This window comes from Hyla sarda, unplaced genomic scaffold (assembly GCF_029499605.1).
Source record: "Hyla sarda isolate aHylSar1 unplaced genomic scaffold, aHylSar1.hap1 scaffold_189, whole genome shotgun sequence".
In the NCBI taxonomy this organism is placed as follows: Eukaryota; Metazoa; Chordata; class Amphibia; order Anura; family Hylidae; genus Hyla; species Hyla sarda.
The window spans coordinates 97,020-112,125 of record NW_026608543.1 but is presented as its reverse complement, the minus strand read 5'-3'; the positions used below and the strand labels follow the sequence as shown (position 1 = coordinate 112,125).

General features: G+C 46.1%; 7 non-coding genes across 7 annotated transcripts; all 7 read right to left on the bottom strand.

Annotated features, from left to right (window-relative positions):
• Positions 1–478: 478 nt before the first annotated feature.
• Positions 479–669, bottom strand: LOC130315957 (U2 spliceosomal RNA). The gene has a single exon (XR_008863368.1). It is a non-coding gene; the product is annotated as a U2 spliceosomal RNA (small nuclear RNA).
• Positions 670–2,762: 2,093 nt separating this feature from the next.
• On the bottom strand, positions 2,763–2,953 carry LOC130315956 (U2 spliceosomal RNA). Its single transcript, XR_008863367.1, has one exon. It is a non-coding gene; the product is annotated as a U2 spliceosomal RNA (small nuclear RNA).
• A 2,102-nt stretch (positions 2,954–5,055) lies between these two features.
• On the bottom strand, positions 5,056–5,246 carry LOC130315955 (U2 spliceosomal RNA). The gene has a single exon (XR_008863366.1). It is a non-coding gene; the product is annotated as a U2 spliceosomal RNA (small nuclear RNA).
• Positions 5,247–7,326: 2,080 nt separating this feature from the next.
• On the bottom strand, positions 7,327–7,517 carry LOC130315953 (U2 spliceosomal RNA). The gene has a single exon (XR_008863365.1). It is a non-coding gene; the product is annotated as a U2 spliceosomal RNA (small nuclear RNA).
• A 2,083-nt stretch (positions 7,518–9,600) lies between these two features.
• On the bottom strand, positions 9,601–9,791 carry LOC130315951 (U2 spliceosomal RNA). The gene has a single exon (XR_008863363.1). It is a non-coding gene; the product is annotated as a U2 spliceosomal RNA (small nuclear RNA).
• A 2,090-nt stretch (positions 9,792–11,881) lies between these two features.
• Positions 11,882–12,072, bottom strand: LOC130315950 (U2 spliceosomal RNA). Its single transcript, XR_008863362.1, has one exon. It is a non-coding gene; the product is annotated as a U2 spliceosomal RNA (small nuclear RNA).
• Positions 12,073–14,167: 2,095 nt separating this feature from the next.
• Positions 14,168–14,358, bottom strand: LOC130315949 (U2 spliceosomal RNA). The gene has a single exon (XR_008863361.1). It is a non-coding gene; the product is annotated as a U2 spliceosomal RNA (small nuclear RNA).
• Between the last annotated feature and the right edge of the window lie 748 nt (positions 14,359–15,106).

The following is a 15,106-nucleotide window of genomic DNA, read 5'->3' as shown; positions in this document are numbered from 1 at the left end:
ACCCCCCCCATGTTATGTTACATAGTTACATAGTTAGTACGGTCGAAAAAAGACATATGTCCATCAAGTTCAACCAGGGAATTAAGGGGTAGGGGTGTGGCGCGATATTGGGGAAGGGATGAGATTTTATATTTCTTCATAAGCATTAATCTTATTTTGTCAATTAGGAACATTCAGCACCCACCCGCTATCAAGGCAGCTGCCTATCATGTCATGCCCTACCTGCACAGGTGTGCTGGCTACTCAAATGATCCAATTAAGGAGGCCATTTAGTCAGCAGCAGCAGAAGTCCTGTGCCTGGACGCTCCAACAGCGGCCAGACACAAGCAGAAGCAGAAGCAGCAGAAGCAGCAGCAGCACCACCTTTTGTTTTTTGGCTGCAGCAGCAGCAGCAGCAAGGCCCACAGGGCTGGCTAGCTGGCTAGCCAGCAAGCAGGTAGCAATGAAAGTAGGAATCTTTCTTTTTAACCCTGTAAGGGGGTGGTGCACTGTACCCGAAGATACTGCCATATCGGGTCAATGCATAGGGCGACGGAAGCAAGCTTCGAAATCGGCCCCCGTTCTCAAAAATCCATTTAATATATGGTCCCCAGATAGGGGACGTATCAGATATTAAACTGATAAGAACAGATACTACACTTGATCTTAGCCAAAAGGCCGAGAAGCGATAACCGTGAAAGGGGCGGGCCCAACAAGGTCCCCTTCATGGGCACTATCACTGCTTGCTGTCAGGGAGGCTGCCAGACAATTTTCCATGCACACTCTGGGCTGGGGGGCAGTCAACCACCAGTACACACAGCAGAACCTAAACCCATACCATTATTGCTAAGCAGCAAGACAGGGGCCCATTGCACTCCCACGGGGCCTTTTTAAATGCAATCCATAACCCGGATTTGCCAGGAACCCTTCTTACTCCTCCTACTTGCATGTGACACTGGGCTTAGGATCTGCATAGGAAACACACACACAAGCACACACCTACCTTTGTTGCCTGCAGATGCCTCCTTGGCTGTCCCCAAACGGTATCAAACCAACACCCACGGGAAGCTGTAAGCATAGAGGACATGCCTGCACCCCATTGGACTTTCCTGTGTGGGTTAAATCCGGGTTATTTGACAACCTATGGCGGTGATGGTTCTGCTCAGGCAGAGCAGTGCTGATGCTCCTCATAAAGCTGTCGCTGCTGTGAAGGTTCTAGGTGACATCACAAATCCCTATGGTTACATACACAACAAAGCTGGGTTGTTGTTGTTTACACTCTGCAAGGCCTGTGGAAGTGAGTGACATCATAGCACTGTAGTTCTGAGGGTTCTAGATGGATGCAACAATCTCCTGTTGCTTCTATGAAGGCCATAATAGACGACATCACCAAACAGCTCCATAGTCACATACACAGCAAAGGAGAGATGTTGTTTACACCTAGTGATGTCAGTGGTATTGAGTGACATCACAGCACAGTGCTAAGGCTCCTGGGCCTGGACACAGCAGCGGCTGCAATATCTCAACGGAGAATACGTTTATATATATGTGTGTGTGTGCGCGTATATATATATATATATATATATATATATATATATATATATATATATTTCTCCGCCGAAATCACTTTTAAACCCATTTCCACCTTTTTTTCCCTTCTCTTCCTCTTACTTTTTTTTCACGTTTTTTTACGTTTTTCTCCTTTTCGCCTCTTTTCTGGGCGTATTATTCTTCTTTTTCTTCTTTTTTTTCGTCTAATGCATACCCCATCAGTGCAGCAATGCTTATTCAATACCGCCAGCAGATGGAGACACTGGGGGATAATTTTCTAAGGATTTATACTGATTTTTCCTGTCTGAATTTGTCGCACAGAAAGTTGCAGGCCAAATATGTGTGACATTTCTGCGACTTTAGCTTCTAGAGCATTTTTACAACATTATACATAGGTGCTGAATACATAAAAAGCGACTGTTCAGCGACAGACAAGTCGCATCGGCTGAAAGTAGGCCAGAATGTCAGTCCATGTTGGAGCAGGTTTAGATACAGTCTAAAGTATAGATCTCAAAGTCTGTGCACAGAATTTAGCAAGGGCCTCGCACCTTCTGATGCATCAGGTAGGTGCACAATAGCATAGCCTAACCCTCTGTACTTTGGTCTATATTGATGCGGGACATAGACAGCCAGCTGATGACCAATCCATTAGTGCAATGGATGGCTGGAAGCATTTGTCTTTGCCTTTGCAATACCACAGAAGCAATGCATGGTCAATGTACAGCAATGACACACCTGTGTGAACAGCCAGGAGACCCCCCCCATGTTATGTTACATAGTTACATAGTTAGTACGGTCGAAAAAAGACATATGTCCATCAAGTTCAACCAGGGAATTAAGGGGTAGGGGTGTGGCGCGATATTGGGGAAGAGATGAGATTTTATATTTCTTCATAAGCATTAATCTTATTTTGTCAATTAGGAACATTCAGCACCCACCCGCTATCAAGGCAGCTGCCTATCATGTCATGCCCTACCTGCACAGGTGTGCTGGCTACTCAAATGATCCAATTAAGGAGGCCATTTAGTCAGCAGCAGCAGAAGTCCTGTGCCTGGACGCTCCAACAGCGGCCAGACACAAGCAGAAGCAGAAGCAGCAGAAGCAGCAGCAGCACCACCTTTTGTTTTTTGGCTGCAGCAGCAGCAGCAGCAAGGCCCACAGGGCTGGCTAGCTGGCTAGCCAGCAAGCAGGTAGCAATGAAAGTAGGAATCTTTCTTTTTAACCCTGTAAGGGGGTGGTGCACTGTACCCGAAGATACTGCCATATCGGGTCAATGCATAGGGCGACGGAAGCAAGCTTCGAAATCGGCCCCCGTTCTCAAAAATCCATTTAATATATGGTCCCCAGATAGGGGACGTATCAGATATTAAACTGATAAGAACAGATACTACACTTGATCTTAGCCAAAAGGCCGAGAAGCGATAACCGTGAAAGGGGCGGGCCCAACAAGGTCCCCTTCATGGGCACTATCACTGCTTGCTGTCAGGGAGGCTGCCAGACAATTTTCCATGCACACTCTGGGCTGGGGGGCAGTCAACCACCAGTACACACAGCAGAACCTAAACCCATACCATTATTGCTAAGCAGCAAGACAGGGGCCCATTGCACTCCCACGGGGCCTTTTTAAATGCAATCCATAACCCGGATTTGCCAGGAACCCTTCTTACTCCTCCTACTTGCATGTGACACTGGGCTTAGGATCTGCATAGGAAACACACACACAAGCACACACCTACCTTTGTTGCCTGCAGATGCCTCCTTGGCTGTCCCCAAACGGTATCAAACCAACACCCACGGGAAGCTGTAAGCATAGAGGACATGCCTGCACCCCATTGGACTTTCCTGTGTGGGTTAAATCCGGGTTATTTGACAACCTATGGCGGTGATGGTTCTGCTCAGGCAGAGCAGTGCTGATGCTCCTCATAAAGCTGTCGCTGCTGTGAAGGTTCTAGGTGACATCACAAATCCCTATGGTTACATACACAACAAAGCTGGGTTGTTGTTGTTTACACTCTGCAAGGCCTGTGGAAGTGAGTGACATCATAGCACTGTAGTTCTGAGGGTTCTAGATGGATGCAACAATCTCCTGTTGCTTCTATGAAGGCCATAATAGACGACATCACCAAACAGCTCCATAGTCACATACACAGCAAAGGAGAGATGTTGTTTACACCTAGTGATGTCAGTGGTATTGAGTGACATCACAGCACAGTGCTAAGGCTCCTGGGCCTGGACACAGCAGCGGCTGCAATATCTCAACGGAGAATACGTTTATATATATGTGTGTGTGTGCGCGTATATATATATATATATATATATATATATATATATATATATATATATATATATATATATTTCTCCGCCGAAATCACTTTTAAACCCATTTCCACCTTTTTTTCCCTTCTCTTCCTCTTACTTTTTTTTCACGTTTTTTTACGTTTTTCTCCTTTTCGCCTCTTTTCTGGGCGTATTATTCTTCTTTTTCTTCTTTTTTTTCGTCTAATGCATACCCCATCAGTGCAGCAATGCTTATTCAATACCGCCAGCAGATGGAGACACTGGGGGATAATTTTCTAAGGATTTATACTGATTTTTCCTGTCTGAATTTGTCGCACAGAAAGTTGCAGGCCAAATATGTGTGACATTTCTGCGACTTTAGCTTCTAGAGCATTTTTACAACATTATACATAGGTGCTGAATACATAAAAAGCGACTGTTCAGCGACAGACAAGTCGCATCGGCTGAAAGTAGGCCAGAATGTCAGTCCATGTTGGAGCAGGTTTAGATACAGTCTAAAGTATAGATCTCAAAGTCTGTGCACAGAATTTAGCAAGGGCCTCGCACCTTCTGATGCATCAGGTAGGTGCACAATAGCATAGCCTAACCCTCTGTACTTTGGTCTATATTGATGCGGGACATAGACAGCCAGCTGATGACCAATCCATTAGTGCAATGGATGGCTGGAAGCATTTGTCTTTGCCTTTGCAATACCACAGAAGCAATGCATGGTCAATGTACAGCAATGACACACCTGTGTGAACAGCCAGGAGACCCCCCCCATGTTATGTTACATAGTTACATAGTTAGTACGGTCGAAAAAAGACATATGTCCATCAAGTTCAACCAGGGAATTAAGGGGTAGGGGTGTGGCGCGATATTGGGGAAGGGATGAGATTTTATATTTCTTCATAAGCATTAATCTTATTTTGTCAATTAGGAACATTCAGCACCCACCCGCTATCAAGGCAGCTGCCTATCATGTCATGCCCTACCTGCACAGGTGTGCTGGCTACTCAAATGATCCAATTAAGGAGGCCATTTAGTCAGCAGCAGCAGAAGTCCTGTGCCTGGACGCTCCAACAGCGGCCAGACACAAGCAGAAGCAGAAGCAGCAGAAGCAGCAGCAGCACCACCTTTTGTTTTTTGGCTGCAGCAGCAGCAGCAAGGCCCACAGGGCTGGCTAGCTGGCTAGCCAGCAAGCAGGTAGCAATGAAAGTAGGAATCTTTCTTTTTAACCCTGTAAGGGGGTGGTGCACTGTACCCGAAGATACTGCCATATCGGGTCAATGCATAGGGCGACGGAAGCAAGCTTCGAAATCGGCCCCCGTTCTCAAAAATCCATTTAATATATGGTCCCCAGATAGGGGACGTATCAGATATTAAACTGATAAGAACAGATACTACACTTGATCTTAGCCAAAAGGCCGAGAAGCGATAACCGTGAAAGGGGCGGGCCCAACAAGGTCCCCTTCATGGGCACTATCACTGCTTGCTGTCAGGGAGGCTGCCAGACAATTTTCCATGCACACTCTGGGCTGGGGGGCAGTCAACCACCAGTACACACAGCAGAACCTAAACCCATACCATTATTGCTAAGCAGCAAGACAGGGGCCCATTGCACTCCCACGGGGCCTTTTTAAATGCAATCCATAACCCGGATTTGCCAGGAACCCTTCTTACTCCTCCTACTTGCATGTGACACTGGGCTTAGGATCTGCATAGGAAACACACACACAAGCACACACCTACCTTTGTTGCCTGCAGATGCCTCCTTGGCTGTCCCCAAACGGTATCAAACCAACACCCACGGGAAGCTGTAAGCATAGAGGACATGCCTGCACCCCATTGGACTTACCTGTGTGGGTTAAATCCGGGTTATTTGACAACCTATGGCGGTGATGGTTCTGCTCAGGCAGAGCAGTGCTGATGCTCCTCATAAAGCTGTCGCTGCTGTGAAGGTTCTAGGTGACATCACAAATCCCTATGGTTACATACACAACAAAGCTGGGTTGTTGTTGTTTACACTCTGCAAGGCCTGTGGAAGTGAGTGACATCATAGCACTGTAGTTCTGAGGGTTCTAGATGGATGCAACAATCTCCTGTTGCTTCTATGAAGGCCATAATAGACGACATCACCAAACAGCTCCATAGTCACATACACAGCAAAGGAGAGATGTTGTTTACACCTAGTGATGTCAGTGGTATTGAGTGACATCACAGCACAGTGCTAAGGCTCCTGGGCCTGGACACAGCAGCGGCTGCAATATCTCAACGGAGAATACGTTTATATATATGTGTGTGTGTGCGCGTATATATATATATATATATATATATATACATATATATTTCTCCGCCGAAATCACTTTTAAACCCATTTCCACCTTTTTTTCCCTTCTCTTCCTCTTACTTTTTTTTCACGTTTTTTTACGTTTTTCTCCTTTTCGCCTCTTTTCTGGGCGTATTATTCTTCTTTTTCTTCTTTTTTTTCGTCTAATGCATACCCCATCAGTGCAGCAATGCTTATTCAATACCGCCAGCAGATGGAGACACTGGGGGATAATTTTCTAAGGATTTATACTGATTTTTCCTGTCTGAATTTGTCGCACAGAAAGTTGCAGGCCAAATATGTGTGACATTTCTGCGACTTTAGCTTCTAGAGCATTTTTACAACATTATACATAGGTGCTGAATACATAAAAAGCGACTGTTCAGCGACAGACAAGTCGCATCGGCTGAAAGTAGGCCAGAATGTCAGTCCATGTTGGAGCAGGTTTAGATACAGTCTAAAGTATAGATCTCAAAGTCTGTGCACAGAATTTAGCAAGGGCCTCGCACCTTCTGATGCATCAGGTAGGTGCACAATAGCATAGCCTAACCCTCTGTACTTTGGTCTATATTGATGCGGGACATAGACAGCCAGCTGATGACCAATCCATTAGTGCAATGGATGGCTGGAAGCATTTGTCTTTGCCTTTGCAATACCACAGAAGCAATGCATGGTCAATGTACAGCAATGACACACCTGTGTGAACAGCCAGGAGACCCCCCCCATGTTATGTTACATAGTTACATAGTTAGTACGGTCGAAAAAAGACATATGTCCATCAAGTTCAACCAGGGAATTAAGGGGTAGGGGTGTGGCGCGATATTGGGGAAGGGATGAGATTTTATATTTCTTCATAAGCATTAATCTTATTTTGTCAATTAGGAACATTCAGCACCCACCCGCTATCAAGGCAGCTGCCTATCATGTCATGCCCTACCTGCACAGGTGTGCTGGCTACTCAAATGATCCAATTAAGGAGGCCATTTAGTCAGCAGCAGCAGAAGTCCTGTGCCTGGACGCTCCAACAGCGGCCAGACACAAGCAGAAGCAGAAGCAGCAGAAGCAGCAGCAGCACCACCTTTTGTTTTTTGGCTGCAGCAGCAGCAGCAAGGCCCACAGGGCTGGCTAGCTGGCTAGCCAGCAAGCAGGTAGCAATGAAAGTAGGAATCTTTCTTTTTAACCCTGTAAGGGGGTGGTGCACTGTACCCGAAGATACTGCCATATCGGGTCAATGCATAGGGCGACGGAAGCAAGCTTCGAAATCGGCCCCCGTTCTCAAAAATCCATTTAATATATGGTCCCCAGATAGGGGACGTATCAGATATTAAACTGATAAGAACAGATACTACACTTGATCTTAGCCAAAAGGCCGAGAAGCGATAACCGTGAAAGGGGCGGGCCCAACAAGGTCCCCTTCATGGGCACTATCACTGCTTGCTGTCAGGGAGGCTGCCAGACAATTTTCCATGCACACTCTGGGCTGGGGGGCAGTCAACCACCAGTACACACAGCAGAACCTAAACCCATACCATTATTGCTAAGCAGCAAGACAGGGGCCCATTGCACTCCCACGGGGCCTTTTTAAATGCAATCCATAACCCGGATTTGCCAGGAACCCTTCTTACTCCTCCTACTTGCATGTGACACTGGGCTTAGGATCTGCATAGGAAACACACACACAAGCACACACCTACCTTTGTTGCCTGCAGATGCCTCCTTGGCTGTCCCCAAACGGTATCAAACCAACACCCACGGGAAGCTGTAAGCATAGAGGACATGCCTGCACCCCATTGGACTTACCTGTGTGGGTTAAATCCGGGTTATTTGACAACCTATGGCGGTGATGGTTCTGCTCAGGCAGAGCAGTGCTGATGCTCCTCATAAAGCTGTCGCTGCTGTGAAGGTTCTAGGTGACATCACAAATCCCTATGGTTACATACACAACAAAGCTGGGTTGTTGTTGTTTACACTCTGCAAGGCCTGTGGAAGTGAGTGACATCATAGCACTGTAGTTCTGAGGGTTCTAGATGGATGCAACAATCTCCTGTTGCTTCTATGAAGGCCATAATAGACGACATCACCAAACAGCTCCATAGTCACATACACAGCAAAGGAGAGATGTTGTTTACACCTAGTGATGTCAGTGGTATTGAGTGACATCACAGCACAGTGCTAAGGCTCCTGGGCCTGGACACAGCAGCGGCTGCAATATCTCAACGGAGAATACGTTTATATATATGTGTGTGTGTGCGCGTATATATATATATATATATATATATATATATATATATATATATTTCTCCGCCGAAATCACTTTTAAACCCATTTCCACCTTTTTTTCCCTTCTCTTCCTCTTACTTTTTTTTCACGTTTTTTTACGTTTTTCTCCTTTTCGCCTCTTTTCTGGGCGTATTATTCTTCTTTTTCTTCTTTTTTTTCGTCTAATGCATACCCCATCAGTGCAGCAATGCTTATTCAATACCGCCAGCAGATGGAGACACTGGGGGATAATTTTCTAAGGATTTATACTGATTTTTCCTGTCTGAATTTGTCGCACAGAAAGTTGCAGGCCAAATATGTGTGACATTTCTGCGACTTTAGCTTCTAGAGCATTTTTACAACATTATACATAGGTGCTGAATACATAAAAAGCGACTGTTCAGCGGCAGACAAGTCGCATCGGCTGAAAGTAGGCCAGAATGTCAGTCCATGTTGGAGCAGGTTTAGATACAGTCTAAAGTATAGATCTCAAAGTCTGTGCACAGAATTTAGCAAGGGCCTCGCACCTTCTGATGCATCAGGTAGGTGCACAATAGCATAGCCTAACCCTCTGTACTTTGGTCTATATTGATGCGGGACATAGACAGCCAGCTGATGACCAATCCATTAGTGCAATGGATGGCTGGAAGCATTTGTCTTTGCCTTTGCAATACCACAGAAGCAATGCATGGTCAATGTACAGCAATGACACACCTGTGTGAACAGCCAGGAGACCCCCCCCATGTTATGTTACATAGTTACATAGTTAGTACGGTCGAAAAAAGACATATGTCCATCAAGTTCAACCAGGGAATTAAGGGGTAGGGGTGTGGCGCGATATTGGGGAAGGGATGAGATTTTATATTTCTTCATAAGCATTAATCTTATTTTGTCAATTAGGAACATTCAGCACCCACCCGCTATCAAGGCAGCTGCCTATCATGTCATGCCCTACCTGCACAGGTGTGCTGGCTACTCAAATGATCCAATTAAGGAGGCCATTTAGTCAGCAGCAGCAGAAGTCCTGTGCCTGGACGCTCCAACAGCGGCCAGACACAAGCAGAAGCAGAAGCAGCAGAAGCAGCAGCAGCACCACCTTTTGTTTATTGGCTGCAGCAGCAGCAAGGCCCACAGGGCTGGCTAGCTGGCTAGCCAGCAAGCAGGTAGCAATGAAAGTAGGAATCTTTCTTTTTAACCCTGTAAGGGGGTGGTGCACTGTACCCGAAGATACTGCCATATCGGGTCAATGCATAGGGCGACGGAAGCAAGCTTCGAAATCGGCCCCCGTTCTCAAAAATCCATTTAATATATGGTCCCCAGATAGGGGACGTATCAGATATTAAACTGATAAGAACAGATACTACACTTGATCTTAGCCAAAAGGCCGAGAAGCGATAACCGTGAAAGGGGCGGGCCCAACAAGGTCCCCTTCATGGGCACTATCACTGCTTGCTGTCAGGGAGGCTGCCAGACAATTTTCCATGCACACTCTGGGCTGGGGGGCAGTCAACCACCAGTACACACAGCAGAACCTAAACCCATACCATTATTGCTAAGCAGCAAGACAGGGGCCCATTGCACTCCCACGGGGCCTTTTTAAATGCAATCCATAACCCGGATTTGCCAGGAACCCTTCTTACTCCTCCTACTTGCATGTGACACTGGGCTTAGGATCTGCATAGGAAACACACACACAAGCACACACCTACCTTTGTTGCCTGCAGATGCCTCCTTGGCTGTCCCCAAACGGTATCAAACCAACACCCACGGGAAGCTGTAAGCATAGAGGACATGCCTGCACCCCATTGGACTTACCTGTGTGGGTTAAATCCGGGTTATTTGACAACCTATGGCGGTGATGGTTCTGCTCAGGCAGAGCAGTGCTGATGCTCCTCATAAAGCTGTCGCTGCTGTGAAGGTTCTAGGTGACATCACAAATCCCTATGGTTACATACACAACAAAGCTGGGTTGTTGTTGTTTACACTCTGCAAGGCCTGTGGAAGTGAGTGACATCATAGCACTGTAGTTCTGAGGGTTCTAGATGGATGCAACAATCTCCTGTTGCTTCTATGAAGGCCATAATAGACGACATCACCAAACAGCTCCATAGTCACATACACAGCAAAGGAGAGATGTTGTTTACACCTAGTGATGTCAGTGGTATTGAGTGACATCACAGCACAGTGCTAAGGCTCCTGGGCCTGGACACAGCAGCGGCTGCAATATCTCAACGGAGAATACGTTTATATATATGTGTGTGTGTGCGCGTATATATATATATATATATATATATATATATATATATATATATATATTTCTCCGCCGAAATCACTTTTAAACCCATTTCCACCTTTTTTTCCCTTCTCTTCCTCTTACTTTTTTTTCACGTTTTTTTACATTTTTCTCCTTTTCGCCTCTTTTCTGGGCGTATTATTCTTCTTTTTCTTCTTTTTTTTCGTCTAATGCATACCCCATCAGTGCAGCAATGCTTATTCAATACCGCCAGCAGATGGAGACACTGGGGGATAATTTTCTAAGGATTTATACTGATTTTTCCTGTCTGAATTTGTCGCACAGAAAGTTGCAGGCCAAATATGTGTGACATTTCTGCGACTTTAGCTTCTAGAGCATTTTTACAACATTATACATAGGTGCTGAATACATAAAAAGCGACTGTTCAGCGACAGACAAGTCGCATCGGCTGAAAGTAGGCCAGAATGTCAGTCCATGTTGGAGCAGGTTTAGATACAGTCTAAAGTATAGATCTCAAAGTCTGTGCACAGAATTTAGCAAGGGCCTCGCACCTTCTGATGCATCAGGTAGGTGCACAATAGCATAGCCTAACCCTCTGTACTTTGGTCTATATTGATGCGGGACATAGACAGCCAGCTGATGACCAATCCATTAGTGCAATGGATGGCTGGAAGCATTTGTCTTTGCCTTTGCAATACCACAGAAGCAATGCATGGTCAATGTACAGCAATGACACACCTGTGTGAACAGCCAGGAGACCCCCCCCATGTTATGTTACATAGTTACATAGTTAGTACGGTCGAAAAAAGACATATGTCCATCAAGTTCAACCAGGGAATTAAGGGGTAGGGGTGTGGCGCGATATTGGGGAAGGGATGAGATTTTATATTTCTTCATAAGCATTAATCTTATTTTGTCAATTAGGAACATTCAGCACCCACCCGCTATCAAGGCAGCTGCCTATCATGTCATGCCCTACCTGCACAGGTGTGCTGGCTACTCAAATGATCCAATTAAGGAGGCCATTTAGTCAGCAGCAGCAGAAGTCCTGTGCCTGGACGCTCCAACAGCGGCCAGACATAAGCAGAAGCAGAAGCAGCAGAAGCAGCAGCAGCACCACCTTTTGTTTTTTGGCTGCAGCAGCAGCAGCAAGGCCCACAGGGCTGGCTAGCTGGCTAGCCAGCAAGCAGGTAGCAATGAAAGTAGGAATCTTTCTTTTTAACCCTGTAAGGGGGTGGTGCACTGTACCCGAAGATACTGCCATATCGGGTCAATGCATAGGGCGACGGAAGCAAGCTTCGAAATCGGCCCCCGTTCTCAAAAATCCATTTAATATATGGTCCCCAGATAGGGGACGTATCAGATATTAAACTGATAAGAACAGATACTACACTTGATCTTAGCCAAAAGGCCGAGAAGCGATAACCGTGAAAGGGGCGGGCCCAACAAGGTCCCCTTCATGGGCACTATCACTGCTTGCTGTCAGGGAGGCTGCCAGACAATTTTCCATGCACACTCTGGGCTGGGGGGCAGTCAACCACCAGTACACACAGCAGAACCTAAACCCATACCATTATTGCTAAGCAGCAAGACAGGGGCCCATTGCACTCCCACGGGGCCTTTTTAAATGCAATCCATAACCCGGATTTGCCAGGAACCCTTCTTACTCCTCCTACTTGCATGTGACACTGGGCTTAGGATCTGCATAGGAAACACACACACAAGCACACACCTACCTTTGTTGCCTGCAGATGCCTCCTTGGCTGTCCCCAAACGGTATCAAACCAACACCCACGGGAAGCTGTAAGCATAGAGGACATGCCTGCACCCCATTGGACTTACCTGTGTGGGTTAAATCCGGGTTATTTGACAACCTATGGCGGTGATGGTTCTGCTCAGGCAGAGCAGTGCTGATGCTCCTCATAAAGCTGTCGCTGCTGTGAAGGTTCTAGGTGACATCACAAATCCCTATGGTTACATACACAACAAAGCTGGGTTGTTGTTGTTTACACTCTGCAAGGCCTGTGGAAGTGAGTGACATCATAGCACTGTAGTTCTGAGGGTTCTAGATGGATGCAACAATCTCCTGTTGCTTCTATGAAGGCCATAATAGACGACATCACCAAACAGCTCCATAGTCACATACACAGCAAAGGAGAGATGTTGTTTACACCTAGTGATGTCAGTGGTATTGAGTGACATCACAGCACAGTGCTAAGGCTCCTGGGCCTGGACACAGCAGCGGCTGCAATATCTCAACGGAGAATACGTTTATATATATGTGTGTGTGTGCGCGTATATATATATATATATATATATATATATATATATATATATATATATATATATTCTCCGCCGAAATCACTTTTAAACCCATTTCCACCTTTTTTTCCCTTCTCTTCCTCTTACTTTTTTTTCACGTTTTTTTACGTTTTTCTCCTTTTCGCCTCTTTTCTGGGCGTATTATTCTTCTTTTTCTTCTTTTTTTTCGTCTAATGCATACCCCATCAGTGCAGCAATGCTTATTCAATACCGCCAGCAGATGGAGACACTGGGGGATAATTTTCTAAGGATTTATACTGATTTTTCCTGTCTGAATTTGTCGCACAGAAAGTTGCAGGCCAAATATGTGTGACATTTCTGCGACTTTAGCTTCTAGAGCATTTTTACAACATTATACATAGGTGCTGAATACATAAAAAGCGACTGTTCAGCGACAGACAAGTCGCATCGGCTGAAAGTAGGCCAGAATGTCAGTCCATGTTGGAGCAGGTTTAGATACAGTCTAAAGTATAGATCTCAAAGTCTGTGCACAGAATTTAGCAAGGGCCTCGCACCTTCTGATGCATCAGGTAGGTGCACAATAGCATAGCCTAACCCTCTGTACTTTGGTCTATATTGATGCGGGACATAGACAGCCAGCTGATGACCAATCCATTAGTGCAATGGATGGCTGGAAGCATTTGTCTTTGCCTTTGCAATACCACAGAAGCAATGCATGGTCAATGTACAGCAATGACACACCTGTGTGAACAGCCAGGAGACCCCCCCCATGTTATGTTACATAGTTACATAGTTAGTACGGTCGAAAAAAGACATATGTCCATCAAGTTCAACCAGGGAATTAAGGGGTAGGGGTGTGGCGCGATATTGGGGAAGGGATGAGATTTTATATTTCTTCATAAGCATTAATCTTATTTTGTCAATTAGGAACATTCAGCACCCACCCGCTATCAAGGCAGCTGCCTATCATGTCATGCCCTACCTGCACAGGTGTGCTGGCTACTCAAATGATCCAATTAAGGAGGCCATTTAGTCAGCAGCAGCAGAAGTCCTGTGCCTGGACGCTCCAACAGCGGCCAGACACAAGCAGAAGCAGAAGCAGCAGAAGCAGCAGCAGCACCACCTTTTGTTTTTTGGCTGCAGCAGCAGCAGCAAGGCCCACAGGGCTGGCTAGCTGGCTAGCCAGCAAGCAGGTAGCAATGAAAGTAGGAATCTTTCTTTTTAACCCTGTAAGGGGGTGGTGCACTGTACCCGAAGATACTGCCATATCGGGTCAATGCATAGGGCGACGGAAGCAAGCTTCGAAATCGGCCCCCGTTCTCAAAAATCCATTTAATATATGGTCCCCAGATAGGGGACGTATCAGATATTAAACTGATAAGAACAGATACTACACTTGATCTTAGCCAAAAGGCCGAGAAGCGATAACCGTGAAAGGGGCGGGCCCAACAAGGTCCCCTTCATGGGCACTATCACTGCTTGCTGTCAGGGAGGCTGCCAGACAATTTTCCATGCACACTCTGGGCTGGGGGGCAGTCAACCACCAGTACACACAGCAGAACCTAAACCCATACCATTATTGCTAAGCAGCAAGACAGGGGCCCATTGCACTCCCACGGGGCCTTTTTAAATGCAATCCATAACCCGGATTTGCCAGGAACCCTTCTTACTCCTCCTACTTGCATGTGACACTGGGCTTAGGATCTGCATAGGAAACACACACACAAGCACACACCTACCTTTGTTGCCTGCAGATGCCTCCTTGGCTGTCCCCAAACGGTATCAAACCAACACCCACGGGAAGCTGTAAGCATAGAGGACATGCCTGCACCCCATTGGACTTACCTGTGTGGGTTAAATCCGGGTTATTTGACAACCTATGGCGGTGATGGTTCTGCTCAGGCAGAGCAGTGCTGATGCTCCTCATAAAGCTGTCGCTGCTGTGAAGGTTCTAGGTGACATCACAAATCCCTATGGTTACATACACAACAAAGCTGGGTTGTTGTTGTTTACACTCTGCAAGGCCTGTGGAAGTGAGTGACATCATAGCACTGTAGTTCTGAGGGTTCTAGATGGATGCAACAATCTCCTGTTGCTTCTATGAAGGCCATAATAGACGACATCACCAAACAGCTCCATAGTCACATACACAGCAAAGGAGAGATGTTGTTTAC